The sequence below is a fragment of the Euprymna scolopes genome, chromosome 31 (assembly GCF_053919585.1).
Source record: "Euprymna scolopes isolate OS-2025 chromosome 31, ASM5391958v1, whole genome shotgun sequence".
NCBI lineage: Eukaryota > Metazoa > Mollusca > Cephalopoda > Sepiida > Sepiolidae > Euprymna > Euprymna scolopes.
In genome coordinates this window covers 6,009,415-6,026,097 of record NC_136512.1, presented here as the reverse complement: position 1 = coordinate 6,026,097, position 16,683 = coordinate 6,009,415, and the positions used below count along the sequence as shown (strand labels likewise).

Sequence of the window (16,683 nt, the reverse complement as noted above, 5' to 3'; positions counted from 1 at the left end):
ATATAATTAATATTTAATATATATATATATATATATATATATATATATAGGAAGGTTTGAAAATATATATGGCAAATAAGCTACACAGAATTTTCCGTACGTGTAGCTTAATTGCCATATATATTCTCCAAATTTACTACCTAACTACTTATATATCGAGCACTGTCAAAGTAAATACTGGAAATATTTACATAAAATGTTATGTAAATACGTAAAATTATATATATATATATATATATATATATATATATATATACTAGCTGGACGTCCGGCATAGCCCGATCGTACAAAACGCTTAAACATGATATTTTAATTCATGCAGATTGCATATGTATTATTATAGAATCAATCCTTTATTGATTATCATATATTACAAGGAATAACTTGCCTGGTGGACTAATTCGCAAAAGAAAAATAATTATAATGATAATGTCGTTCAGCAAATTCTGTCTGTGTTTGTTTACAATATCACGTCAGCTTGATGATCTTAAAAATAGTCTTATTCCTCTTATAGATAAAAAGAATTTTTACTGGGGAATATTTCACATTACAACAGCCAAGGTTACACAGGTGTAACATAAAATATTCCCTTGTAAAAATTCTTTTATATCTGTGAAGCAAAAAAAACTATTTTTTAGATCGGATTTTTTCGGTTTTCAATACTTATTGGATGAATTTCTGTACAAAACATATCTAAGAACACTGCCAGACTTTTAAATTAGCCTTGTGTGAAATTTGAAAAAGATAGGCTCAGCTGTTTCGGAACCTATAAGGACGAACTCACACACACACACGCAGTAATATATTTATATATATATATATATATATATATATATATATATATATATATATATATAGTAGCGGAGGGGGGGGGGCTTTGCCTGGTCGTAAAATATGCTTAAATATGATATTTTAATTTGTCCAGATTTTGTATATATTATAGAATCGTGATTTCAAAAGTAAAACAAAAAAGAAATTGGGTGCCATCAGCTAGAATCAAAACTGAAAGCCAACCTGTAGCATTCAAAGCTGGTGACGTTACCACTGCACCAATGTGGCACGCATATGAACTGATCAAAAATTAAAAATACACTAAGATGAATGTATAAAATGTTTAACGATATTTTTTTTTTCAATTTTGACCAATTTTTTACACTAAGAACTATTTTAACCGGCTAAAGACCCATAAAAGAATGGTCTATAAAAAATCCAACCATTTGAGGCCCCTTAGCGCCGCACTGCGACTTTTAGTTTCGGAAGAGGAAGAGATAGTTTGAAAATATGGAGACAGACAGACAAACATATAGCCTTTTATACATTAGATGAGAAAGAGAGAGACAGAGAGACAGAGGGAGAAGAGTCTTTATTGTTTCCAATGTATATATTCATTTTATTATCGATGAGATCAACAAATATTTCATCAGCATAATCAGTCATGGCAGTTTTTCCCCTTCCATCACTGATAAGAGGCAGCTTCCTGCAATTGTCTAGAATTCACAACGAGTAACACATAGGGATATTTATAGAGATGATGGTACTATGTCAAAACGTATCAAGCAGAACTCTAGTTAATAAATATTACAGAGAGGATGGTCGTTTTTGTAAAAATTTCTTGAAAACATTTTTAGCACAAAAGAAATTCCCGTGGGGTAATTCTGGTGCGCAGTAATAGTGGCATAGGTAAAAATGTCTGTAAGTAGAACCTTCCAAATTTCTTTAATCATACCCTCATATTATATAAAAAATATTGCAACATGTAATAAATATTTGAACTGTGTGGCAGATATTGCTAGTTGTTGGTTGTGTAAATAAAAGACAAGCACACAATTATTTTAGAAATTGCAGTGAGGGATCGGTTCCTCGTAAAAATTTCATGCAAAATGATCCCTCATTTTCCAACCAGATATCATTTGAACGTCATGTAATCGTTTTAATTTAATATTATATGTAAAAATGTTCTTTCTTTTGTTTTATTTGAGAGTGGGGGTGTCACCCATACTTAGGGGTGGGGTTAAGAGACGTTTTATTTGTTGTTTTGTTTTTTTTGGTGGGGACGGGTGGACTGTTGTCACCCAGAATTAAAATTAGTGGTTTAATAGTAGGGTCAAGGGAGAGTTTATTTGGAGGAGACAGTGCCACCTGAGTAACTGACAGGGTTGGGCCATTTTTTAGCCGTGCCATCTATAAATATAAAAGCGAAAATGTGTGTATGTATGTATGTATGTTCGCTTTTTGTGTATGTCCGAGAAAGGCTTTTTTCCAAGAAGCGATCGGTCGACTCACTTCTTCTTAAAACTTTTTATATCACGTCTAAATGATAATGTCTACGAGTTAACAATGGGGGTCGCCTGCCTATTTAATTTGCTCGAATTTGAAAAGATAAATATTCAACATTTTTCGATCGTCACATGTGCATTAAGCTTTTTTTGTATAATAAAAGTGAAACTAATTCTGGCGGCATTTTTCCGGAAACGTCCAAAAGCAATCAGCTTTGATCAATGTGGAGTTTCTCCTTACATCAGAAAATTGCTATTCAGTTTGAACAATCCCCTTTTTATGGAGAGCTGGTTTTTCCCACAACATCTTGGGGAAACAAAAAAAAGAAAAAAAAATCCTGCCCCCGCAGTAAATAAAATACTGCCCTGCAGTCAAAGTTGACCTCATTAAGTACGGGCACCTGCCAAGTTTAAATACTTAAATAAATTTAAACATGTTTCTGTTACTATTTCTTGGTGGCCCAGTGGTTAACGTTGCATGGTTTTTTTCACACTTTAATTTCCAACTTCGACTCAAGGGTTCGGGTTCGATCCTTCATACTTACCTATCAAAACTTTCTTTTTATTTTAACCCCCCCCCTCCGACACAAACACCCGGGTGTTTTGATTTACCTAAAGCCACACACACCTCCAAACACCCAGGCAATATCCCCCTCCCCGCTAGTTACAAATAAATTCAGATAATTCCATATCCAATCATTCAGACCATGTCACACTTATTTCGTAATTTTCTTTTTTTTTTTTTAAATTTCAACCAATGGTAAGTGTTATTGAAGCAAGACATCTTTTTTAAAATTTAAAGTTCAGAAAAAAATACCAATTTTAAAGATGCGATTCGAAGAAATAAAAATATAATGCAACATTACAAAAAAAAATCTTTTTTCTCCATTAAAATTTAATTCAAACAACTGAAAGCTATGAAAATTTTCACAGATTATTTTTTTTTTTGGGGGGGGGGGGTACTATCCAAAAAACATATATTTAAAAAGTAAACCTAGAAATTAACGGTTTTTCAGCTATGCAGCAATTTGTGTAAATTTTGGAATGTCAGAAATATCTTAAGAAAAATACTATGGCACTATACGGACATAAAGATTTTTTTTTAAAGTTGGTCCTCTACTCCAATCGTGAATGGAATAGGACAGTATTATTTTCTCATTGTTATTCCTCCTTCTTCATCACCATCTTCATCACAATCATCATTATCAGAGGAGGTGACGGTGGCTAAGTGGTTAATAAGAAAGACTGACAATCTAGCTAGACAGATATCAGGGAAACGAACACCAACAATAATCATCTGATCGTTTTGAAATGAATGAATGATGTTTCATAACAACAACAGCAGCAGCAGCAAGGAAATGACGGTGGCTAATTGGTTAATGACATGGACTGACAAACTGGGTGTAGCCAAGTTCGAATCCAGTTTGTTCCACAGAAATACTTTCAATTCATTGTCAACCATAACGTGGTTCCTCCTGTAAGTACTCGATGCCTTTCTAGAAATAATTCTAACTAGAAAGATACAGGAGAAATGAATACCAACAATAATCATCTGATTTATTCAAAATAAATGATGCTCCAAAAAAAAAATCATCATCATCATCATTGACCTAACGTCAGTTTTCATGCTCGCAAGTGTTGACCAGATTTTAGAAACTGATATCCAAACTAACCTATCTCTGGCCAGGTCTTTATTTATCCTACCTTATCTCAAGTCCATCCTTATTACTTCATCCCATGTTATCCTTGTCAACTGACCCTGCTACCTCAACTGTTCTACATGCACCAAAACAAATACTCTCATCCATTCTTTCATCATCATTGTTTAGCATATGTTTTACATACAGACATGTGTTGGACGGCTTTTAGAAATTGATTTCCACATTAACCTAATTCAGGCCAGTTCATTATTTACCCCTCTTTCTCTCAAATTCATTCTTATGAATTTCTCCCATGTTTTCTTTGGACTTCCCCAACTAATTGACCCATTCAACTTCCACTATTTTACATCTATTAACCGAAAAACTCTCATTCGGTCCATCATCATCATCATTAGTTTAACATCTGATTTACATGCTGGCATGTATTGGATGGTTTACAAAAATTGAATTCAAAACTAACTCGTATCCAAACAGGTCTTTGTCTCTCTTTATCTCAAGTCCCTCTATCACTTTGTCCCATCTTGTTCTTGGCCAACTGACCCTGCTACCTCAACTGTTCTACATGTATCAACACAAATCCATTATATCATCATCATCATCATCATCATCATCATCATCAGTTAAACGTCTTTTTTTCATACTGGCATGTGTTGACCAGCTTTTAAAATTGACATCCAAACTAACTTATTGGACAAGACTAATTTATCCTCGTTTTTTTTTTAAATCCATCCACATCGTTTCCTTCTATATTTTCTTGCTCTTCTCCTGACAAGCGACCCTGTTAAATAAATGAATGACTGATGCTCAACAACAAAAATCATCATCATCACCACAACAACCACCATCATCATTATCATCATAACCACTACATCATTATCACCATTATCACCACAACCATCATCATTACCATCATCATCACTATCATTATCATCATCATCATCACTACCACCATAATCTTATTCATCATCATATCATCATCATCACCACAACTATCACCATCATCATCAGCAGCAGCTTAACGTCTGTTTTACATGCTAGCATCCATTTATACAGCTTTGAGAAATTTACTTTCAAACTAATCTATCTCTGACCCAGTCTTTCTTTATCCCTCTTTCTCTCAATTCCATTTTTATTACTTCCTGTGCGCCTGCTACTACCAAAATAATTCATTTTATTGACAACTTGTTACGGCGACAAAAGATAAAAAACTGGTAGGATGCAAAATGTTTAGGAAATCTTAAAACATTTCAGGTGGAGACATGTTGTTTTGTTTGCAAGGAGCATTTGATCAGACATGTTCATTTCAGCCGGTACCATAAGCGTTTACATGTGACACTGTGTATAAATAGGAGATGGGAGAACCCTTATCGCCGAGTGGCTTCTGGGCCTTGATAAGTGGTGACCTCCATGTAAAAAAAAAAAAAAATAGGATAAGTATTGTAGATGTGCGTGCATATTAGCGTGCCTGCTTTGTTAGAGAATGCACGTAAACTAAACTCTCACCAAAATACAACATTCACTCTACAAGGTTGATTCTATTTAAAATAATTCCCAATTTGTTTTTAAAATATTTTATTCACAAAAAGTTTGCAAAACATTCACTGCTGGCAATGCAATAACGTTTAAAATATGGACAAAATAATGGAAATTGTTAGGTTAGTTAAGACCCTCCTAAAACTCTGCTAGGTATAGACCACCCACTGTTTTCCATATAATCCAAAAACAAGCAGGTCGGTCTTTAAATAGGAGTGGGAGCTCTTTCATCGTATTGGTCCAGGACCTATGGCTCTAAAATGCCTGGGTGTAGTGTTGCTTCTGAAAGTAATTAGAAAATAGAAAGAAAGAACAAGGTGTTTGGGTTTTTATAGTAAATGCAAAAGTTCAACTGTGAATTTTTCTTCCATCATGATTGGTTGAAAGAAACATCTGATTTGAGCTTTTGTTCGATCATGAGTCGATATGTAAAAAGCAACATTTGGTGTCACTGTTGCTCAAAAAAAAAAAAAAAGAAAAAAAAAATGTATCTTTATTTTATTATTTTTTTTTTTCAATTTTTTCTGTTTTTTTAAACAAATTATTGTTTTTTAATAAGATTTTCAAAGTGAAATTTTATTATTACCATATCGTTTAGTCATTAAATTATTAATTGAATAGAATTTCATAAACGTATAGTTTTGTTAAGGTAAGGATTTTTAATCTATTTATAAAACAGTGTTCTGTAAATAACATCCAAAATTTTCGATCTTTCGATCATTTGTTATGAATTTTTTTAACTGACTTTCTATTCAATTGTTTAAACACTTCCAAATCCGTTTCAAATATAGAACTATTGAATTCATTCCTTTATCCTTTGTGAGAAATTCCATAACAACGCCATTTTGTTTGCCAGCCTAACATGATTTGTTAGACGGTCTTTGATTGGTTCAATTTGAATGCGTCAGTTTGGCGCTAATTTTGTATACATGTGCGTTTATTTTTTAGTCTGACAATGAACATGGAACAGTAAAAGACTCACACAGCGGTGCTCTGTTATAGAGTGCCCGGATTTTATCTTCATTGGACACCATGCAGTGGGTGGACGAAGGACATTTCTCTAAATACAGAGACAACATAATTGCTGAACTTATTTTAACCCAATGAGGATATTCTACAATGTTCGGCTTGATATATTTGATTATAGGAAATTATTCCTATTTCTTCCAGAGACCACGAGGTCCTAAAATATGCCATATTGGGCGACAACATTCACGCCGTGTTCACCATATACAACATGGACATCCTTCCAAGGAAACCCCGAACTAACATTCCCACAGAGGAATCATAACTAACGGCTCCATTGCAATGGATAGCAAATTCAGCCACTGTTTTTGCAAGGACTTACTGTGAACCAAAGAACTTTCATTTACTGATACATCTTGAATAAAATTTGAGTTTTAAAGGTATGGCTTTGTTTGTGGAATTTCATTTGATTTCTGCAGGGAGGAAATTGGGTGTGTAGGGAAGAAATTTTTTACACTTTTTTATTTCTTTTTGAAATTTAATTTAGTACAAGATCCTCATAATACTAAAAAGTTTATTGTGACATTTTGTGTCATTTGTGTGCCATTTTTATTGCGTACCAAACCTTTTATTTGATCCATGATGGTAGCTTGTTCTTATTCCGATAGTCATTACTTGTAAATAAATGATGATGACGATGATGACGAAGCTGATGATGACGACCACGATTATGATGATGACAACAATGACAATGATGATGATGACGGTAATGAGGATGATGATGATGATGATGATGATGATGATGACGATGATTATGATGACGATGACGATAACGATAATGACGATGATTATGATGATGATGACGACGATGAGTAGTAGTAGTAGTAGTTTCTCTTCTCAATTCCATTCTTATCATTTCCTCCCGGGAATTAAATAAAGGGATCAGTTAGAAAATCTGAATAGATTCCCAAGTTTGACATAAAGATGCACCTGAAAAAGATTGGAGGTTACATCTTCTGAAACGTTGTGAAAAATAACATCCAAGATGAGAATAAAAGTATCGCTAATAATCCAAGTAATAAAGAATTATCAACCCTCATCTAAAAAATAAAAATCCATTTCCAATCTTGAAAGCGGAGGTAATGGCGGGAATATTAGAATCTTTTTTTTTTTTTTGTGAGTGTGAGGGGGGACATGATTTTGCTAAAGATTCTCATCTTACAATAATTCTAAAAAGTTTGTCAAATAAAAAAAAAATTATGTCTACATTTTTTTTTATTGGAAGTCACCACTTATCAAGACTCAGAAGCCACCCGAGGATGAGGGTTAATGAATGTAAGTTGGTAGTGTAGAAATCGTTAATGGCCTAAATTTAAAAATAAAAAATTCAACTAAAATCTTATGTTGAGAAAAGTCCATTTTTGTGCCATTTTTTTTTCTATTTATTCACTTGTGCAGTTTTTACCTGTGTCATTGTTATTGTGCACCAAACCTTTTATTTGATCCATAAGGGTAGATTGTTCTCATTCTGTCAGTCATGACTCAGAAAGAAATTATTATTATTATTATTATTATTATTAGTTCACAAGGAGCTTTCACACTGGTCATCAAAGATCTCTTCTTGAAAACAACCTGTGGTGTTCCCTTGAAGCTGAGTGACAACAAGTCTCCCCAGATTTCCAATACTCTCCACCTCTTTCGATAACATTTGCAAATGAATTTGCGTTATCGAAACAACCGCTTACCAGTGATTTCTCAACTATTTGGTATCACTCTTGGGTGGGGGGGCAATGGTAGGAGATGGAGGAGGGGATAGAGAACCTATAGATATCCGACTTCAATGTTCTTGGCTCCATGTAACGCTTCTTCATGTTTTGCCTCTGCAGCAGTTTGTCCAGCCCACGCATGTGGTTCATGCCTATTAGTCTCTGCATTTAAGGGTTTTTCTTAATATTTCAGCTGTTTTCATTATTGTTATTCGTTATATCTTTCCAGCCATTCCTCTGATTCCAATTTCTCCCATTCTTTTTTCAAAGTTTTTTGGAATTGTTCCTAGTCCTCCTACTATTATAGGCATTATTTTGATTTTCTTCATCTTCCATAACCCTTCAGCTCTCTGGCTAGCTCTGTTTTTGCTTAGTTTCTCCTTTTCTTTGGTATTAACCCTACGGTCAGCTGGTACAGAAAAGTCTACAATTTGACAGCACTTTTCTTTCTTGTTAATTATTGTGCGATTAAACACATCTAAAAAAAATGCATTCTAAAAATAGCAAATAAATAAAAACACAATTACGCATGCAAAAAATGATAAATTTCAAAGACACAAAGATTTTTTTTAAAAAGTATGCCCACGTAAATTCTGCGGGGAAATAAACTTAAAATACGTTTTGTTCGGTGGACGTAGTTGAAAGTATACCACATGACAAAAGAGAGCACCTCTCAGCCAATCAACACTCAAAGAAAGATTTAATTTTCAAAACCTTTTTTCTCACATCGCCTGGGAGCTGATTGACAAATACTTAAACAAATTCTTTCACTCGGCATTCCTCACTCTTCACTCTCTTTTCTATTCATGTCAACAACTCTGTTGCTCCATATTTTCTGCCAGCATGACAAAACACGATTATCCACACGCATGCACACACACGGCGAATAATGCAGATATTCAGCTGCACGCAAGGACATTTACCTTCTCCTTTATTTCTCCTAGCACACACAAAAATTAAGCCTGTTTTCTTGTTGAGAAAACAAAGGATACTCTCTGCTTTTTCTTTTCAAAGCAACAAAACAACTTTCACATCTGCAAGAACTGTCTATCCAGATGCACCTTCTGGATTACTTCGTTACTTATTTTTGTGCAAATAAACACAGTTTATTTCACACGTTTTATTTTATTTTATTTGTGGTGGAAAAAAGGATCTTATGAAACCTGAGTACCACTACATTATTATAACATTCGGTTTTCTTGCTTGGGTGGCTCCATGTCCCATAGGATTTTGTGATTGTCGTTTTCAAGTACTGTTACCGGCTTATACTTATACCATCATCACTACTACTACTACTACTACTACTAATCCCGTGGTTTATAGCGTTGATTAATAGTCGATTCTAAGCAATAGTCTTCTGAGAGTTAATGGTCCAATCCTAACTTACAGGCAATAAAAATAACAAAGACATGAATAAACCTAAACCCCATTCTCCAACGTAGACCCCTACTACCATGTCTCCTTCTCCAACAGCAGGGGTCTACGTTCCAACCTTCCAGAGGTTGAAACCAAATTACAGGAGGCAAAATCAGACATATTTTTTCTAAGTGAAACTGGAATAGGGCCGACCACCTTCCTAGATGAGTTCATAATTAATGGATACTCTAACTTAACATCTAAATCTGACCTCCAAGATCGACATGGGCATGGAATATGTGCTTACATAAAAGATGGCTTCCCGTGTGGCAGGAATATCTCCAGAGAAGACCCTAATTTACCTTATATGTGCTTCCGGGTTGCACTTACTTACACCACCACATTTATATTTGCCCTCTATCGCCCCACAACGGCGGAGTTACTATCTTTAAGAGTATATCCAAGAAAATTGACCACAACCTGTCTGTTCATCCCACAGCTAACATTCACATTTGCGGTGACTTCAATGTCCACAATGTGAAATGGCTGACCAACTCAAATAAGACTGATGATGAGGGGAGGTTCTGTCATGATTTTGCCATTGCCTATGACCTCACTCAGATTGTTTACGAGCTCACCCGTGTGCCTGATACTACCGGTCAGTACGCAAGGCTTCTAGACCTTTTTCTCTCCACTTTCCCTGAGCTATGTTCATGTGCCGTTCTATCTCCCCTGGGATCCTCCGACCACTCCGTTGTATCAGTTAAGATAAAAATGAAATATAATAAGTCTACAGATATACCTCTCCACCGTACTGTATACCGATACTCTATGGCTGACTGGGATAGCTTCCATACATTCATATCTGATCTACCTCTCCATTCCATGTTTAAAAAGGATGTGTCCTCTATAGTATCAGACCTGACCGAATGGTTACTTGTAGGCATAAACCAATTCATACCATCCAAAAAATTCCAACAAAAACCTAACAGCCAGCCATGGTTCTTCTCTATTAATTCGCACTTTTTATTTTAAGATTCAAATATTAATAACTACATTTTATTTCAGTATTTAATTTATGTATTTCTGTTGTATTAAATGCTAGCTTTAATTTTTTTTTTTTTTTTTTTTTTTTTTTTTCTCGTCCATAAATGTTTATTTATCTACCGAGTTGATTGCAAAAATAGATTACCTAATTGTACTCATTTTTAGTTCGTGGGAGGGGAATCTATCACCATACTTTCCCTTAAACACGTCCGTTGGACTTTTATTAAGTACAATACTTAATAGTTATTTTTTTATTTTATTTTATTTTTTTTTTTTAATGGAGAGTAGAAAACGCATTGTGGATGCGTTATCGGCAGCTCCTGTTACTCTCGCTTCTTCTTATTTGTCCCTCAGTCCTCATTTTTAAATGAGTGATTTTTCTGACAAAGGGAGAAGAAAAAGCTGTTTTCTAGGTTGGCAGTATTTTTGCGCGAACAGTTGGCAGAGTTGGTGGAAATTTTCTGTTTCTATGTCTATCCTTGTAGCCATGTCACTAGTAAGGGTGCTGGAGGTAAACGTTTTGTCTGGGCTGACGTTATCCGCCTGATAGTCAGGGACCCGAACCTTGGATTAACCACTAAGGAGGCTGTCCTATCAGCAGGTGCAAAGTACTGGGGCTGCTGTATTGCCATTTGGTGAAGGGAATCTGGACCATGCAGTAGCTTCTGGTGGGGCCTCTCGATGCCATACTAGTGGGTAATTGTTACGGCTTTACCTTATCATGTGGTACAAAAAAAAAAAAATTCTTCGTTTCTTTTTCTCTCTTAGTTTCCCCTCTCTGTCCTGCTCTAAGTAAATCTGTCGACCTAGTCCACAAATTCCAAAATTTCATCATGACAAGTTTCAAGAAAAAATACACGATTAAACCCGGTTCTCCAACTTCCAACGTAGACCCCTACTACCATGTCTCCTTCTCCAACATCAGGGGTCTACGTTCTAACCTTCCAGAGGTTGAAACCCAATTACAGGAGACTAAACCAGACCTTTTATTTTTAAGTGAAACTGGCATTGGACAGGCTATTTCCCTTGATGAGTTTGCAATTACAGGATACTCTAACTTAACTTCTAAATCTGACCCCCAAGATCGCCATGGGCATGGAATATGTGCCTATATTAAAGATAGCTTTCCATGTGGGAGGGACATCTCCAGGGAAGATCCTAACTTACCTTATATGTGCTTCCGGGTTGCTTTAGCTCACACTACTGCATTTATATTTACTCTCTATCGCCCCCACAACAGCGGAGTTACTATCTTTCAAAGCATATCTGAGAAAATTGACCAAGTCCTTTCTACTTATCCTGCAGCTAACATTCACGTATGTGGAGACTTCAATGTTCACAACGTCGAATGGTTGACCCACTCAAACAAGACCGATGATGAGGGGAGGTTCTGTCATGATTTCTCCATTGCCTATGACCTCACTCAGATTGTTCAGGAACCTACCCGTGTGCCCGATAATGACGGCCAGTATGCGAGCCTACTAGACCTTTTTCTCACAACTTGCCCTGAACTATGTTCAGTTTCTGTTCTGTCGCCTCTTGGATCTTCCGACCACTCTGTTGTATCAATTAAGATAAAAATGAAATGTAATAAGTCCCCAGACGTACCTCTTCATCGTACAGTATATCGATACACTAAGGCTGACTGGGATAGCTTCCGTACATTTATATCTGATCTACCTCTGCATTCCATGTTTAAAAAGGATGTGTCCTCTATAGTATTAGACCTAACTGAATGGTTAATTGTAGGTATTGACCATTTCATACCCTCTAAAAAGTTTCAGCAAAAACCTAACAGCCAGCCATGGTTCTCTCCAGAATGTGCTGCTGCCATTGCGCACAGAAATCACTTTTTCCACTGCTTCAAACGTAATAGATGTATGGAAACTAAAGCCGTTTTCAGGACTGCCAGCAACCATTGTAAGAAAGTAATAAGGAACGCAAGAAAGTTGTATGCTCAATCTGTTAAGTCCAAAGTAGCTGAGCAGCGGCTTGGTTCCCACCAGTTTTGGCAAATAGCAAACAGAATCCTGAACAGAAGCGTGTGCTCCATCCCAACTATTATCAATGGATCTGAGGTAATCTCGTCAGCATCAGACAAAGCCAAACTCTTTGTCAAGAACTTTGCAGCTAATTCTACCCTTTGCGACCAAGACCGCCAACCCCCAATATTTCCTCTTGTATCAGAAAACACGCTATGTGATATACGTATATCTGTACGTGATGTTGCCAAACTAATCAAAAACCTTGATTCCAGTAAAGCAACTGGCCCTGATGGTATTCCAATCATAGTACTCAAAAAACTTCAACCTGAACTAGCGCCCATACTTACAAAACTGTTTAAACGTTGTCTTAAGGAGAATAGTTTCCCATCTCCCTGGAAAATCTCATCAGTATGCCCTGTATTTAAGAATTCAGGTGATCGCTCATCCCCCTCTCAGTACAGGCCAATAAGTCTCCTGTGCGTCATGAGTAAGTTGCTAGAATCTGTATTAAATACAGAAGTAATCAAACATCTCAACAAAAATAACCTTCTTAGTGACACTCAATATGGTTTCCGTTCTGCTAGATCTACAGCAGATGTCCTTACAGTTATATCGCATAGGATTAGCAAATCTCTCGACGGTGGCAATCTTTCTAGGGCAATTGCTCTTGACATATCTAAAGCCTTTGATAGGGTATGGCATAAAGGTTTACTTCATAAGATCGCTAGCTATGGTATAGCTGGAAAAGTCTTCTCAATTATTAAATCATTTCTTTCTGATAGATTCATAAGAGTAGTAGTTGAGGGGCAAAAATCAGAAGCTCACAATATTAATGCCGGTGTCCCTCAGGGATCCATCCTGGGCCCAACTCTTTTCCTGATCTACATTAATGATCTTCCAAATCATATCCTTACATCATTTGTAGACATTTATGCTGACGACACTACCATTTATGGTACCACATCTAAGACAGTAAACGAGCAAGTTCTCTCCAATTCTCTCTCCTCTGATCTTGAGCACGTAGTACAATGGGGAAAGGAGTGGCTGGTTACTTTTAATGCATCTAAAACCAAGCTTCTCTCTTTACATCATCAACATTCTAATCCACATTTGTCATCAATTGAAATGAATGGCTCTCGTCTTCAGGAGGCCTCAAGTTTTGACAAGCTTCTGGGCTTGACCATTACTCCTGATCTTAAATGGAACACGTATATCAAATCTGTTGCCAAGGCCGCTGGAAAAATGGTGGGATCTTTCTATCGATCCAGTAGATATCTCACTGCTGATGCTATTCTCTATCTATATAAGAGCCAGGTACGTCCAAGGATGGAATACTGTTGCCACATCTGGGCAGGAGCTGCTAGAAAGAACTTGTCCTGCCTTGATAGAGTTCAAAATAGACTTCGTAGCCTCGTAGGAGATGTCCTTTTCTCCTCCTTGCAACCTCTATCTCACAGAAGAGATGTCGCGAGTTTGTCTCTGATGTATCGTTATTTTCATGGAAAGTGTTCAACTGAGCTTCAATCTATGGTCCCCCCTCGCCAAACTTTCACAAGAAACACTCGTCTAGCTGTAAACACTATCAATAATTTCCCCCACTCTTTATCTGTGCCTAAACCTAAACGTAGATTCCATGAACAAAGCTTCTTTCTTAGAACTGCACGCCTGTGGAATTGTCTTCCGTTTTCCTGCTTTCCGGCTGACTACAATATGGTTGTGTTCAAGTCTAAAGTAAATAAGTTCTTGATGAGCCGTTCCATATAAGTTATTAAATTTACCAAATTTTCATTACTAATGATTACTATATTGACCAACTTCTACTGTACACTCTTTAACCCTTATCCTTGAGTGGCCTCTGGGCCTTGATAATGTGGTGATGCCTTTGTAAAAAAAAAAAAAAAAAAAAAAAAAAAAAAAAGGATCCTGAACAGAAGCGTGCGTTCTATCCCAATCATTATCAATGGTTCAGGCCTTCGATAAGGCATGGCATAAAGCCCTACTTCACAAGATTTCCAGCTACGGTATAACTGGAAATGTTTTCTCTATCATTAAATCATTTCTCTCTGATAGGTTCACAAGAGTAGTGGTTGATGAGCAGAAATCAGAGGCCCACAGTATTAATGCTGGAGTCCCTCAGGGGTCCATCCTGGGCCCAACCCTCTTCTTGATCTACATCAATGATCTCCCAAAACACATAGTAAAATCATTTGTTGACATCTATGCTGATGACACGACTATCTATGGCAACGTATCAAAGGCCGCAAATGACAACGTTCTCTCAGATTCTCTCTCCTCAGAACTTGAGCATGTGGTTCAGTGGGGTAAGAGGTGGCTGGTTACCTTTAATGCATCTAAGACCAAGCTCCTATCATTGCATCATAAACGCTCTGATCCCCATCTGGCATCAATTGAAATGAATGGCTCTCGTGTAGGGGAGGCCCCATGTTTTGATAAGCTTCTGGGTTTGACCTTTATTCCTGATCTGAAATGGAACACGTACATCAAGTCTGTGGCCAAGGTCGCTGAGAAAATGGTGGGATCCTTTTACTGCTCCAGAAGATATCTCACTACTGATGCAATTCTCTATCTATATAAAAGCCAAGTACGTCCAAGGATGGAGTACTGCTGCCACATCCGGGCAGGAGCTGCTAAAAACAGCCTATCCTGCCTTGACAAAGTACAAAATAGACTTTGTGGCTTGGTGGGTGATACCCTTTTCTCTTCCCTACAGCCTCTCTCCCACAGAAGAGACGTTGCGAGCCTGTCTTTGTTTTAGCGTTATTTCCATGGCAAGTGCTCATCTGAGCTCCATTCTCTGGTCCCCCCTCGCCAATCTTTCACAAAAAACACCCGACTAGCTGAAACCACTGTCAATAATTTTCCCCACTCTTTATCGGTACCTAAATCAAAACGTAGATTCCATGAACAAAGCTTCTTTCTTAGAACAGCACGACTGTGGAACTCTCTGCCACTTGCCTGTTCCCCCCCCCTCCTGAATTCAACTTGGATGTCTTCAAGTCCAACACAAACAAATTCCTGATGAACCGCCCCGTTAAGTAATGACACCTTATCAAATCCCCAATACTATTACTACGATACTATCCCATTGATTACTGTACACACAATAACCTTTATCCCCGAGTGGCTCCTGGGCCTTGATAAGTGGTGACACCCATATAAAAAAAAAAAAGAATAATATATTAAATAAAACTTTTACCTTGTTGTGACTGACAGGATGAGAACAATCTCTGGGGATTAAATAAAGGGTTCAGTTAGAAATTCTGTACAGGTTCCCGAGTTCAACATAGTCAAGATTCCCAAATTTAATATAAAGATGCACCTGAAGAAGGCCACCACCAGAGGCTGAAACGTTGTGAAAATAACAACCAAAATGAGAATAGTAATCACAAAAATTTAAAAACAGAAAAAAAAATAGTTTTTTTAAAAAATAGATTTTGTAAAAGAAATAAATATATGCTTAACATTTGATGTGGAAAATGCCAATTTTTAGAAATGGGCGTTTGTATTTGCAGCTAATACAAATATTTTTCTAAAGGTCAGTGTTCTAATGCTATCTTCACAATGAAGCAACTTTCACCAAATATTCATAACATGAAAAGCAAAACAATAAAAACCAACAAATATAATTTACAAAGAAACAACAACAAAAATAAAAAATAAATAAAACGAGGAGTTTATTCTGATAAAAATCAGAACTGTAGAGTCACTATAAGGTCCAAATTCAGACTGAAACTCGTAGAATTAAAAAATATCTGAGTACGTTTCAATTTTAGGTATTCATTTGCTTCCCCACAAAAGCAAATGTGACACAAGGTCGTTTTTAATGTTGGGGGAAAACCAGCTCCCCTAAAACAAGGGCAAAAAGGGGGCACTTTGGCAGTATCCAAAAAAAATAGTAATTGTCTCAGTATGAAGGGTTTCCCCTATATTGATGAAGGACCAATTAACTTAAGTGAAGCAACAGGACAAATACTACACTTTGATCTTGGCCCAAACGCTCCGAAAAGAGTCACCACTTATCAAGGTCAGGAGGCTACTCGAGGATAAAGGTTAATGAGTGTACAGTAGTCAA

General features: G+C 36.6%; 1 protein-coding gene across 7 annotated transcripts in view; it reads right to left on the bottom strand.

Annotated features, from left to right (window-relative positions):
* LOC145255605 (uncharacterized) overlaps window positions 1-16,683 on the bottom strand; it is a 529,950-nt gene that overhangs the window by 272,400 nt on the left and 240,867 nt on the right. For 4 of the 7 annotated variants that reach the window (XM_080114099.1, XM_080114100.1, XM_080114098.1 and 1 more), the window contains exon 2: window positions 15,808-15,953. The exons of the other annotated variants lie outside the window; for them this stretch is intronic. The gene's annotated coding sequence lies outside the window, so the exon portion shown is untranslated. The remainder of the gene's footprint in view (window positions 1-15,807; window positions 15,954-16,683) is intronic. 7 annotated transcript variants of the gene reach the window in all.